Source organism: Myotis yumanensis, unplaced genomic scaffold (assembly GCF_028538775.1).
Source record: "Myotis yumanensis isolate MYYU_CA2020_CCGP unplaced genomic scaffold, mMyoYum1.0.hap1 SCAF_12, whole genome shotgun sequence".
Taxonomy (NCBI): Eukaryota; Metazoa; Chordata; class Mammalia; order Chiroptera; family Vespertilionidae; genus Myotis; species Myotis yumanensis.
The window spans coordinates 38,950,502-38,969,271 of record NW_027223763.1 but is presented as its reverse complement, the minus strand read 5'-3'; the positions used below and the strand labels follow the sequence as shown (position 1 = coordinate 38,969,271).

Here is an 18,770-nt window from a genome sequence, read left to right as displayed (position 1 = left end):
TGTTAGATTCCCTGCATTACTACTAAGGAGCTGGAGCCATATCCTGAGGGTCCTGAATTAAATCTTTTCCCAAAAAGTTCTACATTCTTTGGCTCAAGTGCTGGAACTGAGCATCCCGATGGAAAAGTGATGGAAAACGAAGCTCTCAGTTCTTGGCCCTTTGTGTCCTTCCATGAGACCCCTCTCCTCACTCCTCCCACATTCAGGGCTCACGGGTTCCTTTTGCATCCCTTTATTTATCAAGAAACTATCTGATATCAGGCTTATTCACCAAGTGCCTAGCTGATAGTATGCTCTCAATAAACGTTTGTTATTGAATGGGTAAATGAATAACTGAATCATTTACATGCCAGTTTGGGGAGACTAATTAGAAAGAGAGCTTAAAGAGGATAAAATGAATCATACAGTATGAATAGAATTTTTTTTTTTTCTGATAAAAGAAAGAAATCACACATTGGTCTTCCACCCCCAATCTTTTCTTCACAGGACAGTGGGAAGAAAGGTGGCTAAGAGGAAGTCATTCCTGTTTCAGGAACAGAAGAATAATGAGAGATAGCTGAGAGGGATAGAACCTTCTGAGAGAAAGCAAATTATTCTAGTACCTTCCCATGTGTTCTGGCCCAAAGTCATTGTTGAGGGCAAAGGACTATCCAGAAGGGAAGTTACTATGGCATGATGAAAGAGCAGAAAGGAAAGAAGTTCAGGTCCTTAGTGGAAGTTGAAGAATTAGATTTGTAGCATGCACAGAAGTAGAGTCCAGGCCCCTAAACATTGTGGGAAAAGGATTCTGGGTTTGGTGAGTCTGTTGCATTTCCTGCCAGCTCTGCAGCACAGGTAGGGAAGGCATGGAGCTGCATCTCCCTAAGGTGGGAGCTCAGCCTCCTAGTTCCCAGTGAACAAATCTGGACCCAGAATTGCCCCTTTTTCCTGATTTTAACCTCTTGGTGGCCCCTTCTCTGGTGAATAGGAGGGAACAGGGAATCATCAAGCGGAACTAGGTCACCGCTTGTGTGGGAAAGAACTAAGGATTCCTCCATAAATTCTGTTTTATTTCCTTTTGGAGTGGTGATCAAAATATGCCATATCTGGTGGGTCACCACTTTTTTATTGGGAGAGGTAAGGGTTAAATAATGTGTTGTGTTTCCTGAGAGAATTTGAATTTGATGACATTTCTTTAATTAGGAAGTGAGAGACTTTGATCCTTATTAATAGGATATCTGGCATCATTATTCTGGTGAAGAAAAATTAAGGGGTTTTACCAAAGCCTTTTTATCCCTCTCCAAACAAAATCTGGAGGGCGACTTCCTATTCTGCTGGTGCATGGAGTGGTGGCTGGGAACAGAAGTGCCAGGTTCAACCTACACAGGGTCCAAAGCTCCCTCCCTGTTATTCTGCATCTCCTCCAAGAAATAAGTAGCCAGCAGCTCCTGACATTCAGGAACTGGTCTGATGCCCATAACCAGGCCTCAAGATTGTTAGATAGATGTTGGCATAGTGCTCGTAACCACACTGCTTTGTTCTGCTTAGTACTTGTCTTCTCCACTAGACTGCGCGCTCCATGAGGGCAAGGTTTTCCCATCTAGTGTCTTGTCTGGCATCCATAAGATATGCACTGGCTATTCACTGATAAATATATTTATAAGCATACATTTCCCAATGAGGTGCTTTTAAATAACACTATATTCTTCTAATAAATATTATGTTGTCTTCTTAAAGGTAATATTCAGCCCTATGAAAGAAGAAATCTGAAGCCTATATAGTGACCGATGAACAGAATGATGCCTTTCAGCCTTATAACTTGATAATAGTTACCATATGATTGGAGTGCCTGTTCTTAGCAATGCCACGATGCCTCAGGAGACCTGAGTCCTAAGTTTGCATGTTCCATTCCAGGCCAACTTGAGCAAGAACCAAGTGAGTATCATTGACCCAACAGCATACACCAGCAGCTTCTCATATACACTAAAAGCTTTCGGATTTGCTTGTAAGCTCTATTCCTAGTGATCTCGCTTTTTGTAACAAGTAAACTACTTTATTTGTCTATGACAATGTTTTTCAATCTATCACTGTAAAAGTACCTGTTTTTAATTTCTAAACTGTTGAGGAATACCTTTTTAGAGTACAATCAAATAAATTACTAGTAAACTGAAATATACAAAATACAAGCCTAAATTATTTTGTCGAGTTGCTAAAAAAAGTTTCTAAACTCTCTCAATTGTGTGCCTTTCTTGTTTTTCATGTCAACCTTACCTTGTCTGGGATGGATATCTTACTATTTGCAATGGCAAAAAAGTCTCAAGACTTCAGCTCAGTTCAGACACGTGTGAAACTTCCAGCAAATTGTTGTCTCCTTTTTCATCAAATGAGTCTATAAAGATAAGAAAGTCAATATTTGCAGGTAAGCTTTCTATTTATACAGTGCAATTTGAGAAGGTAACAGAATTGTTACAATTCTGAGCTCCACATGACTATTTTTTAAAATTTTCTATTAAATATTCAGAAATTCAGTGGAAAGCACAGAAGACGCCTAAAAAGAGGTATGAAATGAGTGACACATTTTGTATTTGATAAAATTTTAAAACTCCATATTCACTTTAAAAAATGAAAAACATATTTCTTTTAAATCTGGGACCTCAATTTCTATTACCCTAGCATTAAGTAAAAAGAAGTGGTTGACTAAAGCACTATAACATATTGCCCTCTTACAACAAATATCAGATCATGAGAATGGTAGATGTGATGGTGTTAAAATGATTTTGTTAACTTGCAACCAGTATGACAAGATACTTTATTTCACATCATTTTGTCTTATAGACAAAATATACCACTGGGATGAAATCAGATTTCCTTTGACAATCTGTAGGAGAAGGATCTGTGGGAGAATCACATTATCATAATTGTGAGATTAAAACACACACAACACACACACACACACACACACACACACACACACACACACGGCATCCAAATTTTCCAGCACTGGGAGACTGTAAAACTTGATTATTGCAAAGGTGGATTGGCATATTAATTAAAAATAAGACTGACATTTGAAGCATATTTCAGATTTCATGGCAAATTTCATCATTCTAAATATAGTTTTAGATAATTATGGCACATTTGGTGCTAAGCTATTTTAGAATTCAAAACATTTCTATCTTGGAATGATTGCAGCAAATCGGGGCGTTTGATCAAGGCTGCAGAAAAAAAAAGAGAGTATATTTAATATTCCAGGTCTCTTCAGATTCTGCTTTTAGCTTTTATTTTCTGTTCAGGTTAAGTTGGTAGAGTTATGCAAGGTGATGACATTTTGAGTGCAAATGGGATTTGACATTTTGAGTGTAAATAAGAATGGTTTGTCTTCTTGCAGTACAAAGTCACTTTTCACCAGCAGTTAAAATAAAATGAAAACCACAGAAATGCGGGGTTATTCATTTTCTTGCATACACACTGAATAATTTTATATTCAGTTATTGCTGTGAACATCATTTTACCCTTTTCTTTTCCAATTTATTGCCTCATTACGGGGATTGATAATGATATTTCTTCTGAATGACTATTATAGACATACTTTTTTCAACTGTGGCTAGGAGCTAGAGATATAACTTTTATCTTTCCTTTAGGGCACTTCTTGTTCCTCCTAAGGTACATAAAGATTGGGAAAGTTTATGATTTAAAACAAATTTTTCCCTCTAATGTTTTTATTGGAGTACGGAACAAAGCATGTGTAATGCAATTTAATTTTCTCTGATCTTAAATTAAGAGAGAAATGGTGAAGGGGAGAGGCAGGAGCATTCGTTCTGAGAGTCAGAAGTTCTGAGCTAGAGGAATGCTAAACCCAGGAATGCTTCAATGATGCCACCCAGACCTCCCATCTCCTTTTATAGATGAGGACAATGAGGGCAAGAAGGCCCTTTAGCTCAGTTTACCAAGCTCGTCTCACAGCTGGCCTTCCAGTATAGGTCAGAGAAGATTAGTTGGGTGTGTCATTTCCTCATTCCCAGCTTCATTTTCTTCTTTTGTGAAATTAAGCTGTTGGATAAGATAATCTCCAACCTTCAGGTGCTAATACCTGAAGAATTGAGTTGTCAATCATGGGGGTTTAAGTCCTGGTTCTGCCTCTTCACTGGCTGCATGGTTTGGTCAGAGAGGTTGCTTAAACTTGCTAAACCTCAATTTCCTTGAGTGTCAGATAGGGATTTAATAATTAACTCAACACATAGTTATTGAGTTTCTTTCTTGTGCCAAGCAATGAGGACACTGGAGTGGACAAAGGCAGAGATGGTCCCTGTTCTTGTGGTGTTTATAGTCATCTATTCATTCATGCATTTGTTCAATAGGAATTACACAGTGCCTACCATTTTTCAGGCAATGTGGTAGATCTAGAGGATACATCAGGGTGGGAGTAGGTGGCCTTAAAGCCCCAGCACACAGCAATACGAATGAAATAAACATGAAAATGAAAGAATAATAAGGTAGGAACTTTTAAGGAGCTCAGGGAAAGCTTCCTTACAAAAGTGACATTGAAGCTGAATCTTAAAATACAGAAGAAACTAACTATGTACAGTGGAAGAGAAGAACCTAAATAAACCTGAATAACAGAAAGTCAAATCATCATAGCGGATAGTAATTGGATGAGATGACCATCGGAGAAGTATTAAAAGGCCATACAAGCAAGGGCCTTAAACATTTGGTTATTTCAACTTTATTAAAGGCTACTGAAGACTTCTTGGTAGTAATGGAGAGATATGAGCAGTAACTTGAGAGTTCGTTTATGTTGAGAACATCCCTGGCTGTTTGGTGGAGCATGGATTGAGGGGCAGGAGTAAAGGAGGGAAGATTAGTCAATAGCATGTTGTAGCCATCAAGGCAAAAAAGATCATGGCCTTGTTAACACTTGGGTTGCGGGAAACGAGTTAAGTCGGCTCGCGTGAATTGCGCGTACTCGGCGGGAGCCGTCTTAACTCGGTTCATATAGATTTGCGGTGGAGTGCGGGAAACATGTAAATTCGGGCCGATTGTAACTGCGTATTACCAAATATTTGTTTCAAAGATACCTACCTGCGTATGCGAACCGTTTCATACCCATTTCAATCGAACCCATACTTCAAAAGACATAGGAATTTTAAACTAACTCTGATTTTGCACGGGAAACCTAAATAAATGCCCGCGCCAGCTTATATTTTGGCGGGAAATTCACATGACACCGGAGTGTTAACATAAAAACATTCAAACCTGTGAAGAGTTCTTGTGAGTTTACTTGAACCAAACTTGAGCCGGGAATTGCAAGGGGTTGGGATAATGCTCCAGAGAATAGCGGGTTTCCCCTCCGCCCCCCACCACCTATTTTTATGCATTACAACAAAGGAAGAGATGTAGATGGGTTATATGAAATCCATTGGTGATAGATTAGAGAGGCGGGAGAAAGCAAAGCAGGGAAACCTCTGGGATTGGATAAAGAGCAAAATCATAGATACTTCTTTTACTTAGGTAGGGACAGGATAGTAGCAGTCAACAATTAACATGATAACAATAACAATGAAGGAATTTATGGTGTCTGTCCTGGCACCCAGAATATTTGGTTGTGCACTGAAGGTTCCAGAAAAAGGGAAGTTACAAGTTACCCTGACATTTCAAGGATATGTTATAGATGCAAAAAAACAATAGGCTCAGTTAAGGTAAAGATTGACCTTGTCAGGGAAAATACTGGGCTAGGATGTGACTATCCACCATAACTGCTTTTAGTTAAAGTTTTAATTTCAGACCATCCTTGTGGTTACTTTAGGTCTTAGAGTTTGCAAGACCGCCATGCAGGCCTCCCCTGAGCTTGTCAGGTTAGCATGTGGCCCCTTTCGTCCACAGCCTATAGTGGAGGCAGAGGAGCTGGGGAGAGTCAATTGCCTAGGGAAACATTTTAAAGATAGAACAATCAGAATTTGCTAATAAATTGGATGTGAGAATCTAAAAAATGGTAAAATTAAGAATGCTCCCTAGTGGTGATGAAATGCAAAAATTGAACTGGAACACGTGGTGTTCCTCTGGGCAGAATGATTCCCGGATCCCTGTCCAGTGGAGTCGAAGAATGAAACCATGGACAAAAGGTGGTATAGGAAAAGATGGAAATTTATTGAGAAACAAGCACAGACTCCCATGTGGAGAGGGGGAGAGAGTCCCCCTAAGTCCTCTTTTTCCACGGTTTATAAAGGCTGCAGTTCTATGTGTCTTGGTATCCCCTCTGATTGGTCACTATAGGACTTCAAAGCTCAAATCGCACATAAGGTTCCCTTCTTCTCCCTTTTGTTTTTTTATTCCCTTAGGCCTTCTTCTTCCCTCTCTGAATGAAGGGCTTCCTTCCCTTTATTCTGTAAATGCATACCTTCTGCAGCTCTCAGCTCCCTTATTCTATGGAAATGTACCTTCTGCAGCTCTCAGCTCCCTTATTCTATGGAAATGTACCTTCTGCAGCTCCCCTATTCTGTGAATGTATACCCTCTGCAGCTACCAGCTTTGTAGCCCTATGGTTTTCCCATGGACCCCTTAATTCAGTAGTTCTCAACCTTCCTAATGCCACGACCCTTTAATACAGTTCCTCATGTTGTGGTGACCCCCAATTTCATTGTTACAAATTGAACATAATTAAAGCATAGTGATTAATCACAAAAACAATATGTAATTATGTATGTGTTTTCCGATCGTCTTAGGCGACCCCTGTGAAAGGGCCGTTCGACCCCCAAAAGGGTCGCGACCCACAGGTTGAGAACCACTGCCTTCATTCCTAAAATTTCCTAAACCTGCCTATTTTACCCCTAAAATCTCCTCTCAGTGAGGACATAGGTTTAGGAAGGGGAATCCGGAGTTCCGTTTTGTACATGCTTATTGAGATGTTGGTAAAGTGACAGAGTGGAGCTACGAAGTCATCAGTAAGACACGAGAGTCTACAGCTCAGGGAAGAGGGCTAGGCTGGAGAAAGGTAAATATGGGCATCATCTAAAAAGGCCACAAGAATAGATGAGACCACTAGAGAGAGGAGAGACAGTACAATGGTTTAGTTCTGAGTCCTCAGGAACTCTCTACTTTTGGAAGTCATAGAGCAGTTCCCATGGGAAAAACTGTCACAAAGAGGGAAGAGGGAGTGAAGACACTGTGATGTTAAAAGTGACCAATAACAGTTCAAGAATGAGGAGGATCAGCAGTGTTGAAAGTTGCCAAAGGATAATGGAGATAAGATTAGAACACCCACTGAAACAGGCAATGTGATGTTTATTGGTCATTTTAAATAGCCAAATATTGAAATATTGAAGGAGAAAGATATTCTGGAATGGACTGTGTTAGTGCAGTGGGAGGTGAGCATGTGAGGACAACACTTTTGAAAAGTTGGGCTAAGGAGGGAGCAAAAAATAGGCTGCAACTTGAGACAGATGAGGACTCAAGGAGGATTTATTTTCCTTTTTAAAGGTGGAGGGTGTTATACAATGTTGGTATGCCGATGGCAAATAGCCAGTTGGGTATAGGTTGGGGAGGGGGGTCAGAGTGATGGTGTAAAAACTGATGTAGTGGAACATAGAGGAGGGGAATGAGAAAGGAATATTTTTGTGAAGGTGAGAAAGGTTGGAGTCTGGAGCATGGAGTAGCTTAGCACAGTGTTTGGCACATAGCAACAGGCCAGTAAATGTATGTTTTGTTGATGGCAGTGGCCCTACGGAACTTTTTGTCATCGCTGTATAGGCCCAGGATCCGAGGAGACTGCAGGAAGAGAGAAGAATCCTGGGAATGTAGAACTGAGATAGGACCACCAATTTTTCAGGTCTAGCAATCATAGGCCTCCCGAAAACAGCAAATTTAGGAGAAAACACTTTTAACAATAGAGACTTAATCACAGAGCAAGCCTGGGCAGGGCAAAGAGGCTTGTAGGGACATTACACCAGAGTTCTCCTTCCCAGCCTCACCACCCCCCTTCCTCTATTTCACCCCTCAAAACCATCCCCTTTCTTGAGGGCACTTTCAGCTGCTGGCTAGGATTAACAAATAGTGATAAATAGATAGAATCCCTTCGCTATTTTTATTCATATTGGACAAGAAAAGACACAGGGAGAAAAAGTTGGCAATACCTCACACAACAGTTCCTATGCATTTGCCCTTTTACAAAACACTTTCTCCTCTGGGACTTTTACCCAGAAGATACACTCTACAAATATGAAAAACAAAGACACATGCAGAAGATTTGTCACAGTGGCATCATTTGTATAAGTAAAATATTGGGAACTATATAAATGTCCATTCTTAAGAGACAAATTGAATAAATTATGGTACATTCACAAGTGTAATACTATATATTAACTTTTTACTTAGTTTTGACTTTTTTAAAAAAATATATTTTATTGATTTTTTTGCAGAGAGAAAGGGAGAGAGATAGAGATTTAGAAACATCAATGAGAGAGAAACATCGATCAGCTGCCTCCTGCACACCTCCCACCGAGGATGTGCCCGCAACCCAGGTACATGCCCTTGACCGGAATCGAACCTGGGACCTGTCAGTCCGCAGGCCTACGCTCTATCCACTGAGCCAAACCGTTTCGGCAGTTTTGACTTTTTAATTATATAAATGTTTAAAATTTTCTAGATAGATGGATAGATAGGAAGAAAGAGAAAGAAGGACAGGGAGAGAGAGAGAGAGAGAGAGAGAGAGAGAGAGAGAGAGAGAGAAATGAACACACAAATAAATAAATGTTGGATATGGGGCAGTATGAAGTTTGTTAGAATACGATACAATTTCAATTTTTGTCAGTTCTGGTCATGGATTCTTAAAAATCCTTTCCTTCCCCTGTTTATAGTCAGTGCCCCACCTGTCTCTGATTTTCCCATTTTAAAAATACAGGGTCCTTATTGTCCTGCATTGTCCTGACCCAGTGAGCAGTTTGGTTATGTCCAAATTGCAGGCTTCCATTTATTGCCATATTCTACAGTAAGTTAGTGTCACTGTCTTAAAATATACTAAGTAGCTCTCAACAGTCTCTCTTAAGTGGCACTTGACTTCCTGAGCCTAATACCAAGCAATGGCATGATCCTTTGCCTCTGGTTTTTCGGACGGCCCGTGAGAGTGACCCTTAGTTTCCCGCTACTAGAGCAGTGGTTCTCAACCTTCCTAATGCCGCGACCCTTTAATCCAGTTCCTCATGTTGTGGTGACCCCCAACCATAAAATTATTTTCGTTGCTACTTCATAACTGTAATTTTGCAACTGTTATGAATCGTAAAGTAAATATCTGATACGCAGGATGTATTTTCATTGTTCGCGACCCACAGGTTGAGAACCGCTGTACTAGAGGGACATGTAACTTCCTTAATCTGGAAGACCAAACTGTCACCTCTTCTTGAGCACTGGAAACGTTTGGTCAATGTGACAGCCTCCTCACTCATCCCAGAAGTAATTGGATCAACTTGACATTGTGGCCTGGGTGGTGGCAACTATGAGAGAATAATAGGATTTAAACTCCAGTTCTTTTCAGCTGCTGGCTAGGATTAACAAATAGTGATAAATAGATAGAATCCCTTCGCTATTTTTATAAATCACAGCTTTGATATAGGTTTAGATTTCAAACATCTGAAATTTCTCCAGAGATGACATATAAAAACTACTAGTGGGACAGCTACAGAAAACCTACCTTTGTTTAAGGAGTCTGGCTCAGTTTCTCCCCAGACAGCATTTGGGGCAATGATCTCCATCAGGTTTTATTATTCTTGATCACTCTGTACTCCTTCTTGGGCATTTGTCAACAAATTACTCCAATGAAAGAACTTGCAACAAATCCCACGTGTCCTGTGGATTCATCACCTTGTAGGTGCAATTCTTCTTGGAGATATTGCAGTTTGGTGGTTCAATGACTTTGTAATTTAAGCTGTAACGAGGAGAAGAAAGGAAACAGCCTCATCATCTCAAAGTAATGACTTAAAGCTACTGTTCTGAAGATGTGATTGCTTCATGGCTTTGTTGTTTCTATCTTGTCTCTGTGTTCATGAGAGTGTGCTCACACTGGGGAGGGGATAGTTAAGTCTGATAACCATCTCAAATCAAGAACTGCTGAAGCAAGTGTGTTTTATTCATATTGGACAAGAAAAGACACAGGGAGCACATGCGAAAAGTATTCAAGTATTGGAAGGAAACATCATTAAGAGGAAACAGAGTATGATCACAGTTGTAATAGGGCTGAACTGTAAGCATTGGTGGGAGGTTACATGGGGGCCAATTTGAAATTTAATAGAAAAATTAATTTTTTAACATTGTCCAACAATGGAACAGACTGCCTAACACTAAAAATATCCATGTAGAAGCTAAATAACTCTGTTGAGGTTATAGTTTATCTCCAACATCTTTTGTCAATTTTAAGAGTCAATTAATTCATTTACTCATTCCACCTTCATTCTTTCAAATACTATTATCAAGGAATTGTTATGTGCCAAGTACTGACTAAATAGTGTGAAATCTGATAAATGACAACAGACAGCACAGTCTGGGGGAGAGAGAGAGAGAGAGAGAGAGAGACCGACCGAGACCAAATAATCACACAATGAGTGCATGATATTAAACTGGTATGAGTACTAGTATCATGAGGAAAGGAATGTGGTCCTAAGAGAGCATTTGACAAAGGAATTTTCTCATACTTGGTGGTGGTAAGGTGGACATCCTAAAGAAAGGCTTTCCTGTTGATGTGATGCTTGAGTAAAAACTTGGAAGATGACTAAGAGTCAGTCTGGTGTGGTGGGCAGAGGGAGAGGAAGACAAAAGGCAGAAGAGGTTTCCCAAGAAAGTGAATAGGAGAATTAAGACTGGAGGAGGGTTTCTTTTCTTCAGGATATGACTTGTGTGCTTCCACTCCAGTCCATGTGTGAGTGGATGTAGGTTAAGGAACTGCGTAAGGTGATGGACTGGTTTAGGTTATCACAAACCACAAGAAACTTAGGGGCCAAGATAGCTATATATCAGGCCTGGGAAGCAACAGAAGCCAGGAAGACATAAATACTAGAGAACAAAACATGGCAAGTGGCCAGAAGGTGATGGAGATGATGAGCAACTGGAAGATCTATAGACACTGAGAGAGAATGATAAAAAGAAAGACTGAAAAATAAGCAGAAAACCAACAAAACCAGGAATTGAGGTAAATACAAGATGGGAGAGCAGATGTTACACACCTAGATGGAAGGAATTCACTGTGCTTTGACTCAACCTGAGCTGTGTTATTTCCTTGTGACCCTGATGAAAATGCATCCAGGACAAGCCTGGCCTGCAGATGGTGGCAAATGAAAACAGCCAGTTGATAGGAAATGTCTGGTTGAAAGAAATGCTTGAAAACACATGATCCATTGTCTTTGAAGATGGCCCTATTATACCTTAGACTCTAAATTGGGATTTGCAGCCAAAAAGAATTTCTTTCTATTTTTACTTACCTTATATAACCATTGGAAAATATAAGGTATTTTTACTTACCTTATAAAACCATTGGAAAATATAATTGTAGTGCTTCACAAGTTTAGAAATAACATTTTTTCCAAGGATTTTTCAGGTGGGGACTGAAAATCAAATAAACATACTTGTGCTACCCTTGCACAAAACTAGTACATCCAAAGCTGGAATGTTTGCATGCATTTTAGGATGATTCATCTCAAGAACAATATGATGAAATAGCTTAAGCAGTATTGAATTTTGACCTAGGCAAGATGTGACTGTGCTTCAGAAAGCCTCATGGGAGCCCTTGTCTGGCTGTGCCTTGTACTACAGGCTCAAGAGTCCCTGGAGCCAATGGGGTGGGCCCATTCAAATATGTGTCCTCCTTTAGACCATACTCTGAGAACTAGGAGCCTGGATTTCCTTTCCAAATGGCTTGATCCTACTTCCAGACCCTGCATGGCTCTGTTCCCATGGTCTTTCTTCTTAAGGAGAAAATGGCACCTCTGGTGGATACACCTTTTTACTTAGACTAAGTGGTAACCAAGGGATAGCTGTTTGTGGAGTCTGTGTCTGAAACAAACACATAGCGTAGGTGTCCATGTGCATGTGAGCTAGTATGGAAAGGAATCAGAGGAAGGAAAAGGAGGGGGACATGCTAAGGGTCTCAGGCTGGGAGCCATGGGCCAACTTTCCCTGTATTGCCATAGCCTCAAAACTCTGAGAATTCCAAACTCAGACCTGGCTGTGCAGATGTTATGAAGTTCTATTTGTCACAGTAGAAGAGCAGAACATATTTTATTTAGCAGTCAGTTAGCTTGATTTATATCTTTTAAATATTTAGACATTGGATACGTGGGCCTCCATTTGTACTCTTCCTCGGCCCCAAATATTTGGGATAAGCCTGGGCTTATGTGTATAAGTTGCTCCAACTTATGTGGTCCTCCATTGTGGCACAGTCCTCTGCTTATCTGTTTACATATCTATCTCTCCTCCTAGACATCTTGCTCTTCAAATTGTGTCCTATTTATCTTTAAATTCCCCAGCACGTAGCTGATTGCCTCTTAGCACGTAGTAAACACCCAGCAAATATTTGTTGAATCAGTCAGTGAAGGATTGTGTAGTCATGGAAATTCTCTAGGTAAGGCAATTCACTCGTAGATCCTTTCTCTGTTCTTAAAATTCTTAAAATATTCCTCTTGCTTATGATGCCATTTATATTGTTTTCCAAAAAGCTTAACTTTCTGCTCTTCATTACATGTGAATCTGAGCCATGGAGAAAACTTATAACAGGTAGCACCTGAACTCCTCTTAGTAAGAGGAAAATCTACTTTGGTTTACACAAGCAAGTGTATGGGACCCAGGGTCGGCTAAAGGAAAAGCATCATAGGGAAAGGAAAGTACTCTGTGCAAGAGAAGATGAAACATTTGGAGTTGTGGAAGGCAATCTGGCAATGATGAGGGGAAGAGAAGAGAGGAGTCAGCAAGGTGGTGGACCCAAGAGGGTGTGACCCATTTTTGCAACACCGTCACCCATCTGAGTAAAGATTGCTGTTTCCAGAAAGCATGTTTAATGTGATTCTCACCCTCCAACCCAAATGATATGTTATAGAACAGAAGCAACATGCAAAAAATGCAAAATCCCAGAGAACAGGGTGAAGATCTCTGGAAAGGGCAGGAATCAGAGTAGTTCTGAGCACTGTGGTAGCCGGAACCCGTGGAGTCTCTTCCGGGTTCTGTGTAAGCATGCATCAGCTCTGCGTCGTTTCATGCTTGTGCAAATATCACCCAAGATTCAAACTCCTAGGAGTGTGTCTGATTCTGTAGCTTGAGTCAGGAGCCTTCCCCTTGGCCAGGGCATCTTGATTGACAAAGTGAAGGGATGGTCTCCAGATAAAATAGATTCCCATTACCAGAAGCTGAGTGAATGGATTTATAAAACAAAAACTTCAGGCGGTCATTATCATTTTTCACACATCGGTCTGTCATAGACATTCATTTACGGCAGCACAGACTCAGCTGTCCTTTCAATGAGGTCCAGTGTTTTCTGAGTATGGATGAAGCTTCCTAGATGTCAGAACCGCCCTGAACAAGGAAAACTGTCCTGGAACTTCCTCTCGTGTGATTAGGCAAGCTGATTTTAAACTACGCGGTTTTTAGTTGGCCCCTTGATTCTCCTGCTTTGTGGACCTCAAAGTCTCTAACATGACCCACCTGCTTAAACAGCATTGAAAGCTCTAACCCCTGTCCTAAAACCTACATTCTGATTTGGAGCTAATGCCTCTTGAAATAAAAGCAGGTTTGCATCTCGGTGCAGGGACTGTTGACTTTGCATTTTCGGTACAGTTGTAGAGAGCTCAATTTGCAAAATTGCAGCTCCTGGCTATTTCCATAATAATAACTCCTATTTATTAAGCCCCTACCGTGGGCTAGGCACATTACCTACTTCATATCTAAGCCTGATAGCCACCCCAGGAGCTACTTGCTGCTATCCTCTAGAGACAAAGAAACTGAGAATCGGCAAATGTTACCACTTGCAGAAGGTCACAGAAGCCTTGAGCTGGGATTCGACGTCAGGTCCATTTGTCGTAAACTCTTGGCTCTTTCCGTGCTGCCATTCATGGAAAAGGGCGCTCAGCAGTTCCGCTCTAGACCCCTTCTCAAGCTTCCCCTAAGTGTGTGTGAGCATATCTGCCTCCAAAATTATTGGAAACACCCCGGGAAGTACAGCTTGGCTTTTAGTTATTGTTTCCCATAGCAATCAACATTGTGCTTTACATGAAGTAGATGTTATTTGTCTCTGTCGTATTCTTTCTCTCTCCTCTTTACATACACAAGCCATGCTTGTGTACACACACACACTGTTGGGGGAAGTGAGCTGTTTTAGATGATATAGTTATTGAGTCTTTCCACTTTTTGATGAGTCGATTTCAAAGGTTAATTACTCAGCCATTTCTTCCTGTAGCAAAGACATAAAAAGATTGAAAAGCTAAATGACTCCTCTCTAAAAAGCATAGGAAACCAAACTTAAAAATCTCTGAAGCTGCTACAAATGTTTCCACAAATGAGACTAAAAAGTCTTGAAAGACACTTATGAGTACAGAGAGTAGATTTCAAGAAGCCAGTGAAAATTCTAATCTATGCTAGGTGAACAGGTTTGTGCAAATTAAAAATGTAGTGAGTGACCTTGGGCAGGAAGATAAGTGCTCATAAAAGCCAAAACTTAGAAACACACACATACACACACACACACACACACACACCTTGAAATACTACTCATAACTTCACTGGGTCGGGTGCAGAAGTTGGGAAGTGGAAAGGAATACACTGCACGAGGAAGCTGATGAGACAGGAGACTAAAGGAATCATTTGAGAAGTATCCAGAGGAAAAAAATGCCCTTGAATGTACTTGAATTGTAATTTACAATGCAACCTTTCACCTCTCACTGAGAGAGAATCTCAAATAATTTTTTCAAAGTTTTCATAGGAAAATAAAGGAATTGGAGAAAGTTTTTGGATGACTCAAACCCAAAATTTTTTATAGTAAGAATTTTGGGTTTGGGTGTGTGGAACAGACCCAAGTTACAGAGGGAGATTGAATTACCCAGATTTTTTCCACTCTTCATTTGAATTTGTCTATAAAGATAGGCCATCGATAAATCCTGTAGAAGTAAGCCCATTTCATTACATCAAGAAATAATTGGTTGAATAGCCTTTGTTTATCTAATTTGAGTTCATGTATGCACTTAAGTATATATATTAATATAATCTATACCAGTGATGGCGAACCTTTTGAGCTCGGCGTGTCAGCATTTTGAAAAACCCTAATTTAACTCTGGTGCCATGTCACATATAGAAATTTTTTGATATTTGCAACCATAGTAAAACAAAGATTTATATTTTTGATATTTATTTTATATATTTAAATGCCACTTAACAAAGAAAAATCAACCAAAAAAATGAGTTCGAGTGTCACCTCTGACACATGTGTCATAGGTTTGCCATCACTGATCTATACTAATAAAAGGGTAATATGCTAATTAGATCAGTCGACCGGCCATCTTCTGGACGTGTGACTTCCTTCCAGACAAAGCCATGGTGGTGGGGGCCAAGGCAGAGGCAGTTAGGGGTGATCAGGCTAGCAGGGGAGAGCAGTTAGGGGTGAGATCAGGCTGGCAGGGATTAGGGGCAATCAGGCCGGCAGGGGAGGGCAGTTGGGGGCAATCAGGTAGGCAGGGGAGGGCAGTTGAGGGCAACCAGGCCAGCAAGGGGAGGGCCATTGGGGGCAACCAGGTTGCCAGGGGAGGGCATTTGGGGGCATTAGGCAGGTAGGCAGGTGAGTGGTTAGGAGCCAGTGGTCCTGGATTGTGAGAGGGATCTCGGATTGGAGAGGGTGCAGGCCAGACTGAGGGACCCCTCCCCCCATGCACAAATTTCATGCACTGGTCCTCTAGTCTATATATATATAGCTAATATGCTGAGTGTCCATCCGACCAGTAGCTATGAAACACACTGACCACCAGGGGGCAGATGCTCAACGCAGGAGCTGCTGAGCTGAAATGACTTGGCACTGGTGGTTCTCAGGTGATGCACCCTGAAACCAGAGAGGAAGAAACCCAATTCCTCGCAGGACCACGTTATTCCACCTTCAGTCGTAGGTTATGTTGTTGCTGGGGCACTGTTGGCCCTGAATCTGGTTTACTGCACACTTGCGTTTGTGTTCCACACCCTGTACGACAGCAACTTTGCAGAGTTCCCTTTCACACTCCGGGACCCTCTCAGGGAATGTCAGAGAGCTGGTTTTGGCCCGATCCTCGCAGGCCAGGCTGAGGGACCCACCTGCCGGAGGGACCCCGCTAACTCTGGTGACACCCTTCGAGCCACGGTGCCACCCCAGGTGCTGCCGGCTGGGGAGGGACCACTGTGGATGGTTGGCTCCAGGGCGTGTCCTGCTCATCTCGCCCAATCCCGCCCCACCAGCCACCTTCTAATTAATTTCCTTTCAATGTACATGAATCCATGCACCAGGTCACTACTCATAATATAGCTGACTTGAAGTCTGTGACTAGAAACCCAAAATGGGTGCTGTTTAGCAAGCCTGTTACTTGCTTTCACCGAGGATGGCAAGTTTAATGAATGGGCTTCTCCCCGTGGGGACAAAGCAGGATACCTATTGAGGAGTTCTCAGGAATAGTCCTTGGTTTCTGACCACTGTCAACCATAAAAAAATTGTCCACTCTAAATTACAACTTGAGCTTATCACTCAATTAAAAGTTTCTCCTCTTTCCTAGCTCAAGGCTGACCCAGGGTTTGAGGATATTCAGTGGGAAGAAAAGCAGGGACTGTATTTTCAATGTTTCTTCATCTTGCTCTTCAATTCCTCTCTTGCCCTCCTTCACCTCCATGCTATGTTTTTTCTGGTTCCTGCAGGGTGAGGATCAGGAAAGGATGACTGAATTGAAAATGGGGAAAGATCTTTTCACTTAACTAAGAAGAATGGAAGTTCTCTCCTATCTGTCAGTTACCACTGACAGGTCAAGTATTCCAGTCCTGGCTCTTCTGTTGTCCTTACTGACATTCCTAACAAGGTCTTCAGTGATCCCCTCCCCCAGCAGAGGGAGTCTTTGCTCTGCAGCTAGCAGACTCTTGTGACCCACACCTCAGTTTCTGCACCACACTACCACCATGACAAGAGGTACATCAACAGCCTTTTAAACTTGGAGTTTCAGCCTTAAAGGCAAAGATTTCTTGAACAAAGATACTAAAGAATATTCATACCTGACTCCCCTGAACAGTGACCACTTGTATCCTACAATCAACAGCATACACCATGGTCTACTGGATCAGCACATTTCAGGATGGTTCTGCTACTGAGCTCTTACCTGCCCTCTCATCACGAGCAGGTGAAAGCAGGAAACAAGCATCTGCAGCTCTACTTTTTTTTCTTTTTGGGGGGGCTTCCTTGCAGCTTGACCAACCTAATATTGTCTGTCTATGCAGAAAGCAGTAAAATCAATTGTTCAAAACTCCATCTTTCGTCTAAATTCCCTACCAAACAATCCTCCCACATAAATTCATAGACCTTGGTTATATAGGCTATAGAACTTGATGATTACTAGATCCTTCATACAAATGTCTAGCAGACCCTTCAATTTCTCTCAGCTTTTGGGCTCTAACTGAAATTCAGAAATAATAGGCGATATCCCATTCAAAATCCTTTTACATCTGTCATTTATTTCCTTTAGTCCCCGAGATGACTATTTTATGCCTTTTCCTTTCACTTTATATCTTGCACTCATTTTCTTCCATTCCCTCTCAGTTGTTGACTTGGTATCATACTTTGTTGAAAGAATAAATGTCATGTTAAGGAAACTAAATAGGCAAATGCACCCATGTTCTCTACTTTCCCTTTTGTTTCCAGGAAAAGGTGCTCCTTTCAACTAGAATTTGTTGTGGTGAAATTTCTGAGGTTATCAAACTGGAGGGGGCAGAGCTTTTGCAAAATTTGTCTTGGAAGACAAGAATCAGAGTGAAAATAAAGGAGAGGATAACAGCTTGAAATCTGGCCACCAAAACTTAGAGCACACAACAATTTAAACTCAGATTTTAAAAAATGTTCTTCTATTGTAATAGGATGAAATTGTGGGCAGCTTTATTTTATTTTTTATTTTCATAAATATTAACACAGGGATATGTTTATTGATATAAAAATATAGAAGGAATTTTATCTGTTCTTATGCTTTGAAAATAAATAACAGTAGCCCCCAACTCAAGTAGTTGGAGCAAAAAGAAAATTTTATCTCATATACAAGACATGCTGAGGTAGGGGTTGTTTAACTGAGGGCTCAATGATGTAATTAAGGGCTCGTATTTTCCATGCCTGGCATTCTGTAGATGTTGGTTTTTCCTAGCTTCCTCTTGGTGGTAAGATAGTTATAGTCTAGGCATCAAATTCAGATATATTGAGAGAAAGGAGAAGACTCCTCCCTTCATATTTCATTAGACAGAACAGGGCCACATGACATCCTGTAATCCAATTACTGGTTAGAGGTATAGGGTCACCATGATTCATTAGGCTAATCAGGATTTACCCCATGGTTAGAGATGGGATCACATTCCCTGAGGAGAAGAAATCTGAGTTCTGTTTTCTAGGAAAGAGAATCAAACTACTGAAGGTTTATAATGAATGTAAGCAACAGATAGAGATTGGGCCTCCTAGATAAATACTTACCGTCATTTTTCTTTACTCTCATGTTTTTCTCTCTTAATCTCCTTGTGCTATATTCTCAGAAGTTTCCCCAATTTACTTTCCAAACAGAGCTGTTAAGATGCTA

General features: G+C 41.0%; 1 long non-coding RNA gene across 1 annotated transcript in view; it reads left to right on the top strand.

The window, feature by feature from the left end:
• The first annotated feature begins 1,882 nt into the window (after positions 1-1,882).
• LOC139020565 (uncharacterized) overlaps positions 1,883-18,770 on the top strand; it is a 34,982-nt gene continuing 18,094 nt past the window's right edge. The window contains exons 1-2 of the long non-coding RNA XR_011473329.1: positions 1,883-1,914; positions 2,294-2,398. This is a non-coding gene — a long non-coding RNA (uncharacterized lncRNA). The remainder of the gene's footprint in view (positions 1,915-2,293; positions 2,399-18,770) is intronic.